A 16,098-nucleotide genomic window follows, 5' to 3' on the forward strand; every position below is an offset into this window, starting at 1 on the left:
GGTGGACATGAGTCGGGGAGGGGAGGGACGTTATTCAATCCAGCAGCGACAGCGAGCGTCTCTCCCTGAGCTTCTGAAGGGAGTCAACCCGCCTCAGATTTTCTGGATTGCAAAAACCCCAGGACCCCCTCTGGATGAGCAGTATCAGGCACCTAGCCATCCTGTCCACGAGCAGCTAGGAGTCGCACTTCCTCTGATCAGACAATTAAAGCACCCACGTGCTGGGGGGCACTGGCGAGTGCCCATCACCCTTGTCTCTCCCCTCAAAGCCATGTGCAAAGGTGCCGGGCTCTGAGATGCCAGCGGGCCAACCTCCCCTCTCTGGTCCATACTTGACTCATCTGTCCAATGGACACAATGAGTACGATTGCACTTACATGAATTTTGAGAACAAGCAAAATTTGTGGCGATAAAAATCAGAGTAGTGTACAGCACAAACTGCCATAACATTGCGAGTCAACTCTACGTCAATAAAAAATATCAGAAGAGTGGCTCCGTGGGGGATGGGCAGGAGGGAGCGTGCTGGCGCCTGGGAATGTTCTTCGTCTTCATCTGGATGGTAGTCACACAGCTGTGTACGTGCATAAAAATTACTGAACTGCACACGTTTGATGTGTGCGCTCCAGGTACTTTATTGTATTTTCTATCTTACTTACAAGTCGGGTAGGCAGGCAGGTAGGAAGGAGGAGAAGCCAAGGGAAGGAAGAAAGAGGAGCACAGCGATCCCTGGCAGGCCTGGCTTCCAGCACGCGGCAAAAACGCCTGTGCCCAGGCCTTTCTGCAAATGGTGGGCAGAGGGGCACCGGGGTCTGGCGATGGCAGCAGAAACAGAACGGAGAGGTGGCGGCAGGCATGCCCCTGTCTTCGCCCTCCCACCCCAGGCCTCCACGTTGGGAGCCAGAAAAGTGGGACTTCAGAGTCACGTGTACTGGCTGTGTGACTTCAGGCACGGTCTTTGCCTTCTCTGGGCCTCAGGCTTCTCACCTGGAAAATGCGGGCCATCCTCTCAAAGAACCGTGAAGACTGAGACACTGGCTGCGCCGCCCTGAGCCCAGTGCCTGCTGCTCTTCCCAGCCTCGCCCCACATGAGGAGCCCCCCCGCCCCAGGTCTGAGCACCAGCCCTGTGGGCCTCCCGGCCGAGAGGTCCCAGCGGATCCCTGCCCTCACGTCTGTGGACCAGGACTCATCTTGCTTCCTCCTCAGTAAAACGCCTTCCCTCCTGCAGGTGTCCTTTCCTCCACCCAGCCCAGCTTGAGCAGTTTCCTCCATTTTTCGATGACTCAGTTTGCTCATCTCTAAAATGGGGAACGATCCAGGTCCCTGCCCTGTCCGGTGGCTGTAAAGATGCAAGGCATTTGCACTCACAGCGAGGACTGGAACAAAGCAAGGACTCAGGACAGCTGATAGGGCTGTCCATGCCTACCCGCTGCCTGCACTCCCGCCGCACGCCGGGCCGGGCACCAGGGGGCCCTGTGGGGCTGGGCACACCCTTCATGCAGGGCCACGCAGGGGGATGACAAGGGCACCCCAGAGCACCCTGCCTCCCGAGGCCGCTGCCTGCCAGGCTGAGCGTCTCAGCTGTACCCGGGCCAGATGCATGGTTCTGCCAAATGCACCAAGAGAGGCTGTCACTCGGTGGCACAAAGGCAGCCCCTCGCACTCGTGGTGGGCGGGGCCCGGGGAAGAGCTCCAACCACCTGGCTCTGCAACTGCTCCTGGGGCGGCCTGGCCCCGAGCCTGGGCCCCCCTCCTCTCTGCGCAGTGAAAGGATGGGGCAGCGGGGAGGGCAGCAAGATGCCTGGTGGACAGGGTGTAAGCACAGGACCACAGAGTCTGCAGGGGGGGGAGGGAAGGAGGCAGCATGGACAGTAAGGAGAAGAAAAGGAGGGAGGGAAGAGCATTAAGGGGGAGCAGCAGACACTTAGCACCCACAGGGACCCCGCCCTGGTCTAAGTTACTCCTCAGAGAAACCTCCAAGACAGATACTGTTAGGATCCCATTTTACAGCCCAGGAAACCAAAGCACAGAGAGATTATGTAACTTGCCTGAGGTCACACAGCCAGTAGGTGGCAGAGCTGAGATCTGAACCCAGGGTAGCCAGAATTCAGGCTCTTAATCATCATGAAGATGAAGAGGAGGGAGAGGAGAGGGGAAGGAAGAAAAAGACTACATCCAAAAAAAAAAAAAAAAAAAAAAAAGCAAAAGGAAGAGAAAAGGGGAGAAAAAGGAGACGAAGGAGAAGAAGAGAAATGGAAGGAAAGAAAGCAAAGATGGAAGAAGAGAGACATGGTGGTGAGAATTAAGGAGGAGAGAAAGAAGTAAGCACCAGGGAGGGGGAAGGAGGCCGCCTCCTGTCCACCCTCTCCCCTCTCAGCCTCCCCACACCATCCCCCAGATGCATGAGCTGTTTCCTGAGTCACACACGGGGCTGGGGACAGCCCTGACCTCCACATCAGGGCAGGTTGGTCCTCTGGAATCTGGAAACAGCGGCTTCCCTGAGAGGGGCTGCTGGTCCAGCCGCTGCCCCAAGGCTGTGTTCTCAACCTCTAGCCTCCAGCTCCAGGCTCCCCTGGGAGGCTGAGCCCTCAGCTTCAGCAGCAGGCAGAGCTGGGCTGGAGGGTCGGCCTGCACACAACCAAAGGCCTCTCTCTTGCTCTTCCTCTTAAACCGGCCTCCCAGGCAGGGTGGCCCAAGGCCCACCAGCCTCGCGCCGGGTCAGCTTGCCGAGAGCACAGAGGAGAGGAGGGGAGAGCCCAGGCCCAGGACTCGGCCTCCACCAAGCCCTCCACACAGGCTACATTACCTACAGAAGCGAACAGCAGCTCAGAGGCTGGGGCACTGTTGACTCCTCACTGGGGCTACACGCCCATGGGGGCAGCTGAGTCTTTGGAGTCTGGGGGCCTAAGGTCCGGTTTGGGTTGGCCTGGGATCCCTCTGAAATTGTGCCCCATTTAATTCTGTGCATTTCTGAGCTTCTCTGGAGGAGAGACTTTGGTTTCCATCAGGCTCTCAAAAGAGGTTAGGTCTCCCAGAAGTTCACTGTGAGACATTCAGCTCAAACAGTCAAACAGTGACTTAATGAATTTAGAAAATCACAGAACAGGGGGCCTGAAACTTGGGACTCTGAGGGTGGGAGCCTGATGTGTTATAACCTGTTTATCTCCATTGCCTGGCATACAGTCGATGTCCAGTAAATATTTGTGAATGAACAAATGAATGATTTACAGAAGGCAGAGTATCAGAAGGAGCCAAGAAAGGATGTGGAAAAGCCCTCCTGATTTGATACTGCAGAACAGATCACCCCAAAACTTAGTGAGTCATAACAAGAGTCACTTAGTAGGTCTCAGGATTTCTCTGGGTCAGGAATTTGGGACCCGTTTGGCTGGCTGGTTCTGGGGCTGCACTCATCTGAAGGTTTGACTGGGGCTGCAGGATGTGCTTCCAAGGTGGCTCATTCACAGGACAGGCAAGTCAGCCCCAGCTGGAGGTGGGACTTCAGTTCCTTGCTATACAGGCCCTTCCACAGGCTGCTCGAGTGACTCCACGGCCTGGCAGCTGGCTTCCCCAGTGTGATCGCACCCAACACCAACACAGAAGCTATAATACGTTTCATGACCCAGCCTTGGAAGTCATACTCTGCCATTTGCACAAAACCCTGCTGGTTACCCAGGTCCACTTTATTAGAATTGAACAGGGTTTGAAAATCAGAAGAGATCCTGGGGGCCCTCGCAGGGGCTCTAAGCCACAGAGGAGCCAGAGAAGCTAGAGGGAACCCAGGGAAGTCAGAGCCCTGGAGGGGACAGCTCTCCCGCAGACAGTAGCCCTGCCCTGCACAGAGCTGGGGTCAGGTTTCAAGTCCAGCGCTTGACCGCACTGGCCAGGCCAGACTTCTACTTTCCACCGCATTCCTGGCCACACCTTCCCCTACGATCTCAGCATCCAGACTTGCTGATTCCCCATCAATTCCCTAACAGCAATATGAATTCTCCCACCTGAAGGCTTTTGCTTCTGCTCCTTCCTCTGCCTTGAATGCCCTTTTCACTTCTTCTCCTCTCAGTCTACCTCCTCCAGGAAGCCTCCCCAAATGCATCCTGAAATGTGTCGGCCACCTCTCCCAATCCCCAGTGCAGCCCAATGTCTACGTAGACCTCCTGTACCATGCCTGCCTCCCCACTGCCCCATTAATGCCCTGGGTTGGAGGGTGGGCCCACAGGTGACCATCACTATGGGCCGAATGCGTGAATGATGGGTGGATACTTCCCACACACAACAGGGAGCCCCTTTAGGGCTCAGAGAGGCACTGAGGCATGGCTAGGCCTTGGTGTCTCCACTGGCGGATTGTTAGGGAGGCTCCTTCCAGGCCCCAGATTCTGCTATTATATCTTCCCGGAAACACTCAACAGATGGCACCTTGAAGTGAGAAGAGATGGGTGAGCTTACTTCACTTGCCTGATCAGGGAAATCATGGACCTTTCCATACCTGAGATCCCTCCATTGTAAAAGAGGCTAACGTTCTTCACCTTTCAGGGCAGTTGCAAGGGATGAACACTATGGCATGAGAGGGGTTCAGATCCTGGCTCCACTGCTGGGCTGATCACGTAATCTCCCAGTGCCTCATTTCCCTCATCTATTAAATGGGGCCAGCTATCTTTGAGTTCTCAGGTTGGGTCTGAAAGTGCATCATCCAGGTAAATGCTCCGCCCCGAGCCTGGCGCACAGAAGACACCTGTGGCAGCCATGGACGGGGCGCTCGGTCTCCCTTCCGGAAAGAACGCGTCCTTTAGCTACAGGGTCAGCAGCGAGCTGACAGCCTCCAGCGGCAGCACCTTAAGGATCGCCCTCTGCTTTTGAGCCAGGCCACGTCCTTCCCAGGCAATCCCAGCCGGTGTCCCCGCCAGCACGGGGACCAGGGCCTGGCCGTGGCTGCCTGACGCCCAGCTCCTATAGAGGAGCTCCCCGCTGGGTTCCCATCTCCAGCCCTGCACGGTGGCTGAGGCTCTCCCCCTCTGGCTTCCACAGGCGCTCTGGCCCAACAAGCCTCTGACCAGGCCAGCGCCATCTCAGCGTCTGCACCTAGGGGCACCCAAACAGACCGGGCACGCGATGCAGCGGTGGTTCTCAAAGTGGCAGCAGCAGCACCCCCTGACGACACGCAAGTGCGGACTTTGAGCACTGCTCCAGTGGAGGGGAGCTACTGTTAAGACATCACCGCAGTGGGTGGCCAGGGCACGGCTGTGTTTTGTGGGAAGGGGAGAATGCTTTATCACAGTCTCACCCCCCCAGGTCCCTCCCTCCCCCAAATCCAGAGGGGAGAACCAACAGGCCCCCCTCCCCACCCCATTAAGAGGAAGGGTCCAGTCCCGGCCTCCAGCTGGAAACTTCACAGGCCCTGGGTTTGCAAGGCCGCACGCAGCCCTGCCTTCCTCCCTTCTGCTCCCCACCCCTCCTTCTCCCTTTCCTCCCCAGGGGCACCCCAGCCCTGCCCGCCTGCCTCCTCTTTGTCTGCCAATCTGTCTCCATCCCAAGATGAGCCCTGGGCCTCCGCCAGCCAGTCTGTGCTCCACCCCAGGACCTGGAGGGAGAGGCCTCCGTGCTCCCAACTGCCTCTCACTCACCCTGGAGAAAGGTCTGGAAATGGTTTGTGTTATTGGCCTCCCAGCCCCAGCCTCAGCCAACAATCCCCCATGATCTGGAGCCATACTCTCCCCTCTAGGGTGCTGAAAGCCTCATCGTGTGACAAGTAAGGAAACAGGGGACAGAGAGGTATAGAGGCTTGCTCGAAGTCACACAGCAAGAAGGGGGAGCAGCCAGGATTTGGATCTTGCTCTCTCTTTTCACCTCAGCACCCCCACTCCCGGGTCCCAGCAGGTGGCAGGTGACAAGAGTGAGGCGGTCATATGTGACAGGGATTTTGTTGGCCCAAAGGCCTTTGTGGGCTTGTCCTTCTCCCTGATGCCACAGCCCATCAGATAAGGCTCAGAGACGGGCAGACACGTCACACAGCTGCCTTTGTTTTTCTCACCCGGGAGGCGATGGGCTAGGGCCTCCCTTTATGGGTACCCAGCCTGTGCCCTGTCCAGCCCTGCCTCAGGGAACCCTGGAATGCGAGGGCCAGAATCACAGTGGCACTAAGGAAAGGCACGTCTCCTGAGCACTCACTATGCGGCCGGCCTGGTTGGCACGTTCTCTGCAGACACTGTCCTGTGGAACCCTCACCAGGATCCCATGATAGACATGCACCTATCCACAGAGTCAGTCCGAAGCCTCAGAGAGGCTAAGTGTCTTACCCCTAACGGTCTTAAGCTCACCCGTCCATTTCATAGATGGGAAAATTGAGGCCCAGAGCAGTGGCATGATTTCTCTAAGGACACACACCTCGTGAGTGTCAGAATCAGCCTTTCCCCGGCAGCTTACTTAGTGAGAACAGAGTCCATTCATACAGCATCATGGTTTGGGACTCTCATCTCCTCTCAGGAAGGCAAAGGTTTCTGTTGTTCGATGGTTATTTGGGGATTCTTATATGATGTGCCGGTATAGTTCTAGGAGCTTGATAAATATTTACTCATGTAACGCTCACAAATACCTTACAAGGTGGGAGCATTGGTTATCCTGACTTTGCAAATGAGGAAACTGAGGGAGCTAAGTAATCCGCCTAAGGTCACGCAGCCAGGATTCAAATTCGGGCTGCTTGGGGTTTCAAACACTATGATGTCCTGTCCTTCTTTGCAGCGGAACACCTGAGGCTCAGGGAGAGGACATGCCTTGCCTACGACCACAGAGCTAGAAAAGGGTGGTGGCTGGTCCCCTGTCTCCAGCCCAGGGCTGGCCCCCAACCCAGCAGTGTCCCTTCTCGTCCGCATTTGTCGATTAACAAACGCTGTCTGGGAACCTTCTTTGCAAGAACAACCACAGCAGCCGCCTTGCCCGAAACACACCCACAATACGGAGGGATGAACGGCACCAGGAGGGCACCAGAGGTGGCCATGGGGGCACCTGGCAGGACACTGGCCTACCCTGGGAATAAGGGACTTCCAGAAGTCTGATCCTTGAGTAGAGTCTCCAAGTTCAAGTGGAAACTTTGCCAGGGGGATAGGGAGGAACAAGGCAGCCCACACTGGGAAAGCAGCTCGTGCAAAGGCCAGCAGTGTGAGAGCGAATGCAAGTTGTCAGGAACAGTTCTGTTCGGTCCTGAGTGAGGGTTAGGGCGGGAAAGGCTGAACAAGGAGGATGGTAGAAGGCCCCTGAGGGAGGCAGGACACTGGAGTCCTGGCCACAAATCTGCCTGTGTCCCACAGTATGACCTCAGGATCCCATCCACGCAAGGGTGGAGGGCCCTGCCCGCTCCAGCTTTCAGCTGATGAAGTCAGGTTGGACTTGAACAGGAGGACTGTGTTGATGGGGGGCAGGAGGCAAGGAAAGAAGGGAATCCTAGACTGCCACAGGAACAAAGGTCCAGAGGAACGAAAGTGCAGGGCAGGTGTTGAAAAAGGACAGGAAATGGCTTTTACAGAGGTTCCCCGGGATGGTGTACATGAGGAAAGCATGCAAGGAAGTCATATCAGTCTGGACTCTCCAGTCGCAAGTGAAAGAAAGAAAAAAAAGAAATTATTGATTTATATAACTGAGAAGGCCAGGTTACTGGCTTCAGGCATGGCTGGATTCAGGTGCTGACATGTTTTTTTGTTTTGGGGTTTTTTTTAAAGATTTTATTTATTTGAGAGAGAGAGAGCACAGCCAGGGAGAGGGGCAGAGGGAGAGGGAGAAGCAGGATCCCTGCAGAGCAGGGAGCCGACGCGCAGCTCGATCCCAGGACCCCAAGATCATGACCTCAACCAAAGGCAGACGCTCAACCAACTGAACCACCCAGGCGCCCCCAGGAGCTGACATGTTATTGTGAGGACCCTGTCTCTCCTTCCATCTTGACTTTGATTTTTTTTTTTTACTTTATTTATTTATTTGAGAGAGAGAGTGCAGGCTCCACATCTGAGTGGGGCGAGGGGCAGAGGGAGAGAGAGACACTCAAGCAGACTCCCCGCTGAGGGCAGAGCCTGACATGGAGCTCAATCCCACAACCCTAAGATCATGACGTGAGCCCAAACCAAGAGTCGGAGGCTTAACTGACTGAGCCACCCAGGTGCCCCTTGACTTTGATATTTATTTGTTTGTTTGTTTGTTTGTTTATTTATTTATTTATTTATTTATGGGCATGGAGCCTAACATGGGGCTCAAACTCATGACCCTGATATTAGGACCTGAGCTGAGATCAAGAATCAGATGCTCAATTGACTAAGCCACCCAGGGGTCCTTTGACTTTGATTTCTTCATTGTTAGTTTCACTCCCAGGGAGACTCTAACCTCATGGAGGCAAAGGTGGCCCCCCATAGCTCCAAAATCCATCACATTCTCTACCCTGGTAGAAAAGAAAAGATTCTCAAACGCTCCCATGGCACTATCCTGAACCCTTTCCTTTCCCTCACATCTAACATTAGATTTATCCTCAAATCTTATTGGATCTACTTATAAAAGAGGCTCAGAAGCCACTCACTTCTTCCCACCTCCACTGACAACAGCCTGGTCATGCCACCCTTATCTCTCTATTTTATTTATTTTTTATTATTTTTTTTTATGCAGGCTCCACACCCAGCACAGAGCCAAATGGGAGCTCAAACTCATGACCCTGAGATCATGACCTGAGCCAAAACCAAGAGTCAGTTGCTTAACTGACTGAGCCATTCAAGCGCCCCACATCTGTGTTCTTTTTTAAATTGAGGTATCATGTTCACGTAGATGAGACCACAACTGGACATGTACAACCAGATCCATGAATCTTCACACAGTGAGCACTTGATGTAACTGCCGCATAGACACAGAAGCAAGAGAGCACCCCAGAAGCTTCCCTCAAGCCCCCTCCTAGTTACTAACCCCCTTAATGGTATATCCCAGTCACCATCATCTGTTGCCTGGTTTAGTGCATCAGTTCCCAGCTGTCCCCAGCTTTCAGTCTTGCATCTCTCCATGAATTCAGTTACTTCAGTCAATTCAGAGATCCTGTAAAATGTAAGTCAAAAGATGTTTCTTCTCTTCTCAAAACCTTCCCATAGCTCCCATTTCATTTGGCATAAAAGCCAAAGTGCTTACCACAGCCTGTAAGATCTTACAAAAGCTGGCACCTCTTCCTCCTCTCACCCCCCACTCAGCATCCCCTGCTCCATCTATACTCGCTTCCTTCTGTTCCTCAAACATTCTCAGGCACATACGCACAGAACTGTTGTACTTGCTGTTCCCACTGCCTAGAATCCTTTTCCTCCCCCAGCCCCCATATCGTCATGGTTCATTTCATCACCTCCTTCAATTCTGTGTTCAAATGTCCCCTTCTGACATCTGCTCCCACCCAAGATGGAGTATTGGGGGCTGGATTTACTCTCCCACTTGAAACAAACAAATAAGCAAACAGACAAACCAGGCAAAATAATATGGAATGATAGTTTTCAAGACACTGGGCATCAGGCAATAAAGGATAGTGATCTCTGACAGATGGGAAGCAAACAAGATAAGCCCTGTGATGGCCCCAGTGTATGGCCTGGGAAGAGTTTCCAGATCTTAGTGCAGGGAAGGGGAACCTAGGTGAAACCCAGAAGATTCCCTGAGTTAAAGAAATTCAGCTGAGAGTCCTGGAAGACCAAGGGGAACTGAGTTTGCAGGACAGAGTGTCAGAGAGGAGAAAGCTGATGATCCCAGAAGTCTGCAGAAAGTCCCCCTGGGGTATTAGGCTAAGCCCTGGTTGGTGCTTTAGTCTGATAAAACCACTCTAGGTTGGGAAAAGAAAATGGGAGAAGACTAGAGAACAGTATCCAACAGTCACACAGGACCAAAAATAGAGCCAAATAGGAAAAAATCTTAACGCATGGGGCACTGGTTACAGTATTCAGGAAGGTCTTTTCTCAGTCTTGGTAAAGAATTAGCCTTCAACAGAGCACTGCTCTGAACCCACCCAACAAATCATACAAGCAAGACTTGAAAGCATCAAACTGTTTCCAGGTCACCTAACTGAATCTCAGAGCAAAATTCAAGAAGATATAGAAATATAAAAACATATAGCATCCAATAAAGGTAAAATTCATAGTGATTGGCATCCAAACAAAAATTATCAGGCATGCAAAGAAACAAGAAAACATGATCCATAATGAGGACAATAATGAATGAAAGGGAACTGACCCAGAACTGACACAGAACTTGTGAACGAGAACATTGAAAGAATTATTACAACTGTATTCTGTATGTTTAAAAGTTAAAGAGACACTTGTCTCTTTTAAGACATTAAAAAATCCAAGTGGAATTTCTAGAAATGAAAACTACAATGTCTGAAATGAAAAATATGCTGGGATTAATGGCTGACTAAACACAGCAGAAGAAAAGATGAATGAATTTGAAGACATAGCAAGTAGAAACTATCCAAAATGGAACACAGAGAGGGATAAAAATAATAATCATTAAAAATAAAAAAGAAGAGCATCAGGAGCTGTGGAACAACTTCAAGCAGCCTAATGTGTAACTGAAATCCCCAAAGGAAATATGTGAAAGAGAATAGCTGAGAGGTTCCAAATCTGATATAAGGTATAAACCTACAGATCCAAGGGGTTCAACAAATCACAAGCACAAGAGACAGGATGCGGGGCACCGGGGTGGCTCAGTCAGTTAAGCGTCTGCTTCAGCTCAGGTCATGATCTCAGCGTCCTGGGATAGAGCCCTGTATTGGGCTCCCTGCTCAGTGGGGAATCTGCTTCTCCCTCCTCCTGCTCTTGCTCTCTCACTCACACACTCTCTCTCTTGTGCTCTCTCTCTCCCTCTCATGTGAATAAATAAAATCTTTAAATAAATGTTTTTTTAAAATGTTTTTAAAAGAGACAGAAAGAAAATTATCCCTCATGATCAAATTGCTCAAAACCAGTGAAAAAGAGGAAAATATTTTAAAAACAGGAAAAAAGCTTGAAAATACACAGAAACAAAGATCAGGATGATGCCAGGTTTCTTGTTGGACACAAGATAGGGGAGAATATACTGGAGCAAATCTTTTAACTCAATGAAAGAAAAAATGTGTCAACGTAAAATTCTATACCCAGTTAAAATATCCTTCAAAAATGAAGGTGAAATAAAAATGTTTTCAGACATACAAAGTTGAAAGAATTCTTCACCAACAGATTTGCACTACAAGAAGTGATAAATGAAATTCCTTTAGACGGAAGAAAAATGATACCAGATGGAAATGCGGATCTATACAAATGAATAAAGAGCACCACAAATGTTAATTACGTGAGTAAATACGTAAGATTTTTCTTATTATTTTAATGTCTTTAGAAGATAATTTACTGGGTGCCTGGGTGGCTCAGTTGGTTAAACGTCTGCTTTTGGCTCAGGTCATGATCCCAGGGTCCTGGGACTGAGTCGTGCATCGGGCTCCCTGCTCAGCTGGTAGCCTGCTTCTCCTTCTCCCTCTGCCTGCCATTGTTCCCCTTGCTGGTGCTCTCTCTCTCTCTCTCTCTCTCTCTCTCTCTGTGTCTCACTCTTTCTCAAATACATAAATAAAATCTTTCTAAAAAGCTTTTTAAAAAAGAAGATAATTTACTGTTTCAATAACAATAATATTTTGTGAAGTTATAACATCTACATAACTAAAATATAGGACAATAAAACCAAAATCAGGAAGAAAGAAAGGGAATTGTACTATTATAAGGTCCTTATACACACATGAAGTGATATAATATCACTTGACGATAGACTGAGGCCAGTTAGAAGTATACACTATAAATCCTCATGTAAACATTGAAATAACAAAATGAAGAATTACAGCTAATAAACCAACAAAGGAGACAAAATGGAATAATAAAAATGCTCAGTTAATCAAAAATAAGGCAGAAAAATAAGCAAAAGGAAATAAAGAGCAGTTAGGACAAGTGGAAAACAAATAGGAAGCAAATAAATAGGCTTAAATCTAACTATATCAATAATCACATTAAATGCAAATGGTCTAAACACGCCCAATTAAAAAGTAGAGATTGTCAGGTAGGATTTTTTTTAAGTTTTTTGTTTGTTTGTTTGTTTTTTATTTGACAGAGAGAGACAGCCAGCGAGAGAAAACACAAGCAGGGGGAATGGGAGAGGAAGAAGCAGGCTCCCAGCAGAGCAGGGAGCCAGATGCGGGGCTCGATCCCAGGACCCTGGGATCATGACCTGAGACGAAGGCAGATGCTTAACGGCTGAGCCACCCAGGCACCCCAGCCAGGTTGGACTTTTTAAAAAGACCCAAATATGTGCCACCTACAAAAAACAAAACAAAAGAACAACAACAACAACAAAAACACTTTAAATATAAAGACACAAGTTAAAAGTACAGGATGAAAAAATATACCATGCTAGCACTTATCAAAGAAAACAAAGTGGCTTAGACAACAGAAACCTATTTCCTCACATTTATGGAGGCTGGAAGTCCAAGATCAAAATATCAATAGGTTTATGTCTTCTAGAATCTCTCTTTTTGGCTTGCGGATGGCTGCCTTCTCTCTGTGTCCTAATGTGGTCTTTCTTTTGTGCACACACATTCCTTGTGTCAATTTGTGTCCAAATTTCCTCTTTTTTAAAAAACATTTTGTTTGTGTGTTTGTTTATTAGCGAAGAGCACTCTTGCGCTTGCATGCACGTGCAGGGAAAGGGCAGAGAGAGAGAGAGAGAGAGAGAGAGAGAGGGAATCATAAGCAAGCTCCACGCCCAGCACAAAGCCCGATGCAGGCTGGATCTCACCAGCCTTGAGATCATGACCTGAGCCAAAATCAAGAGTCAGATGCTTAACCAACTGAGCCACCCACGTTCCCCCCAAATTTCCTCTTGTAAGGACACCAGTCAGATTGGATTAGGGCCTATCCTAAAGGCTTCCTTTTAATTTATTTACCACAATAAAGGTCCTGTCAACAAAATATAGTCCCATTCTGAGGTAATGGGGGTTAGGCCTTCAACATATGAATTCTGGGGGTACACAATTCAGCTCATAACAGGAAGGGAAGGGAGAAAGGATGGGAAAAAAACCCAAACAAACCCACAAACACACTCAGAAAAAGAAAAGCTGACTTTGAATACCTAGTCTAGAGAAAGCCAATGTTAAATCATTGTGAACTTTTGATGATCCGACCCCTAAAAGGATCGGAATATATATTAAAAAAAAAAAAAAAAAGAACACTGGGTGGCTGTTTAATATCAAACAAAGGTTCTTTCAGAGCAAAGAATCTTACGAGGGACAGATACAAGGTCATGTTATAATGAATAAGAGGTCAACTAATCAAAAGCATGTAACATTTTAAATGTTTATGTCCCTAATGGCAGAGATTCAAAACACATGAAGCAAAAACTGATAGACTTGCAAAGAGAAAGAAATCCACAATTACAGACTGAGATTTCAAATCTCAATATCTGAAAGAACAAATAGAAAATCAGATGTCACCTTCTTAGTGTGTCCTACCTTGGCCATCAATTTTAATTGCAACCCCTCACTCCCTACCCATCTCTCTGTACACATCACCTTCTAACAAAATATTTATTTTCATTAATTTATTTGTATAATGCCTAGAACAGTGTCTGACACTGGGTTTTTTTTGAGAAAATTCTCCAAAAAATCTGTTGAATTAAAACATGATTGAAAGACTGTTAATCGTTGTTATTATGACTAGTATTATGTGACTTTGCATGTGGTCTTGTTTTTTAAGGATTTTATTTATTTATTTTAGAGAGAGAAAGCAAGGGAGTGCGAGCGGGGGTGGGGGGCAGAGGGGGGAGGGAGAGGGAGAGGATCTCAAGCAGATTCCCAGCACAGAGCACACCACAGGGCTCAATCTCACAACCCAGAGATCGTTTCCTGAGTGGAAACCAAGAGACGGACACTTAACTGACTGACCCACGCAGGAGCGCTGTGACTTCAGTGGTTAGAATCCAACAAAGTCAATATTGGAGCCCCAGAATCCCTAGAACATAGGGGCAGAATTCCAGAATGTTTGAGTAAGATGCATAGAATGTCAATAGTGTAGAAAATCAAAAGCCTACGTTAGAATTTGGGGATGTTTAGAGCCAGAACATCAGAACCAGGGATGAGGGTTGACAAGGGATCTAAACCCGGCTGGGGGGCTGGGGAGTGTGGTTTGGAGGGGGGTTGTTCAGAGTTGAGCAGCGTTTTTTTTTATTCTTCTCTTCTGGTTCTGAGTGTCCCCTAATAGTATCCATAAAGAGGTGGAGACCCAGCAAACTCACTCAGCTCAGCAAAGGGAAGCTATCCACCCATGGCCTCAGGGGCTGTGGGAATGAGGGGAGTGAGGGGGGTGGGGCAGGGAATGAGGCTGTATTTCTTATTTCTCCATTTTAATTCAGCTCCTGCTCACCGGGCCCCTTCTGGACAGTGGGCCCGTGAGGCCTTTCAGTCACGCAAGACTGGAGGCTGTCATTATCAGAGGGAACCACCACTTCCATCTCCACGGGAAGAAGGGGGAGAGGCCGCAGCCTACTGAGGCCTGCCCGTCATCCCAGGAAATCCTGCCCCACTGCCCCAGATTGGCTAGGGGAGCTGGGTCCTAGGGAGTGGGAGATACAGTGCAGAGGGTATACATCTCTAGGCCCAGGAGTAGAGCTTTCACTGCCCTGGCCATGGGGCCTTCTGCCGGGGTCGGGATGGGAGGGGTCCAGCAAGTGGAGACCGCACACATTCTCAGCTGTTCTGCTTTGTTCTTCTCTACAGCTCTGATCACCCACTGAACCTCACCTAGTGATGCAGCTGTTGGACTCTGCCCCCAGCAAGTGTTCCCTCCGTGTTGCTGGTGGACTACGTGGAGGAGGCTGCTTCTTCAGCCCCCATGCGCAGGGGTTCTTGGAACACGGGGTCACTGCCTCTGTGAGCACTAGTGAAGACTGTGACTTGTTCCCACACACTTGGCGTGCTGGTGCCGACGCTGCCGACGCTTCCCAAGGACCACAGACACTCCCCCCACCCCCCAGCTCTGCAGAGACCACAGATTCTGAGCCCATGCCCAGGCACCACTCTACCCCTCTGCCCAGGAGAGTGATGAAACTCGCGGGCCTCTTTCCAGCACCATGTTTCACCCACCAGTTTTCAACTGTGGCCCTGTGCCCATCCAGGGAAAACCACAGAAAATACCAAGAACCAACACTGGTGAGAACTTGCTGTGTGCCCAGTGCTGCACCAACGTGCTCCGCGCCCATCATCTCCACCACCCCTGGACACAGAGTCCTGCCCTGACACTCACACAGTCTCAGGTAGTGAGTGGGGAGCATTTTTCTGAACTCCATGCTGAACCCCTTGCCATGAGCCTCTACAATAGCCTTGGATTTACCCTCCATTGAGGACCCGGGTTCTCAACATTACCGCAATCAGGCTGCCTTTTTGAGGCTGGGTCAACCGCTGGCAAAACCCCAGGAAAATGCACAAAGAGGCAGGATTTATCAGGCAAATTCCCAGGGACTCTCCCTCCCAGCCCCCCACGCCCCCCACCCAGTCCACCACCACTCCAGCCATTGAAGCCTGCAGACCCCCAAGCCAAGAACCAGGCGTTACACACCTGGGGTACAGAGTGGGTGGCAGGGTCCCCTCTTTTTCGGACACTACTGGGAAGCTCCCTCCCCATTCCTAAGACCGCTGCTGTGCTTCGCGGCCCCCCTTCTTAATTACTAGCGCGCTGCTTAATTGGGCGGCCCCATGAGCGTGTGCGTGTGTGTGCGTGTGTATGTGTGTGTGTCGGGGGCTCGGGGGCGTCACTCCTCACACATGGGGCGGCCGAGTGGAGTGGGGGTGCTGGCTCCCTGCCCAGGAGCGAGACCCCTCCCCCAGCCCCCCGGCCGCTGGAGGATTGCACAGCTCAAACAGATGGACCGAGCCGAAGGGGCGGGGGCGCGCTGACGGGGTGCGAGACGGCAGCGCGGCGGCCGGGCCTCCCGGCGCCCTGACAAAGGCGGGGGCCGGCGGCGCGGGGCGCCTTATCAGCGCGAGCAGACCGGGCGGCCGGGCGGGCGCCCGTGGCCGCCGTGCAGGCTCACAAAGGCCCGGGGCA

At 50.6% G+C, this 16,098-nt stretch overlaps 1 long non-coding RNA gene across 1 annotated transcript in view; it reads right to left on the reverse strand.

Moving 5' to 3' along the window:
* Window positions 1–8,762: 8,762 nt before the first annotated feature.
* Window positions 8,763–16,098, reverse strand: part of LOC103674362 — a 29,932-nt gene continuing 22,596 nt past the window's right edge. Inside the window, exon 3 of the long non-coding RNA XR_571610.1 lies at window positions 8,763–9,049. This is a non-coding gene — a long non-coding RNA (uncharacterized LOC103674362). The remainder of the gene's footprint in view (window positions 9,050–16,098) is intronic.

Source organism: Ursus maritimus, unplaced genomic scaffold, assembly GCF_017311325.1.
Source record: "Ursus maritimus isolate PB19 unplaced genomic scaffold, ASM1731132v1 scaffold_22, whole genome shotgun sequence".
Lineage (NCBI taxonomy): Eukaryota > Metazoa > Chordata > Mammalia > Carnivora > Ursidae > Ursus > Ursus maritimus.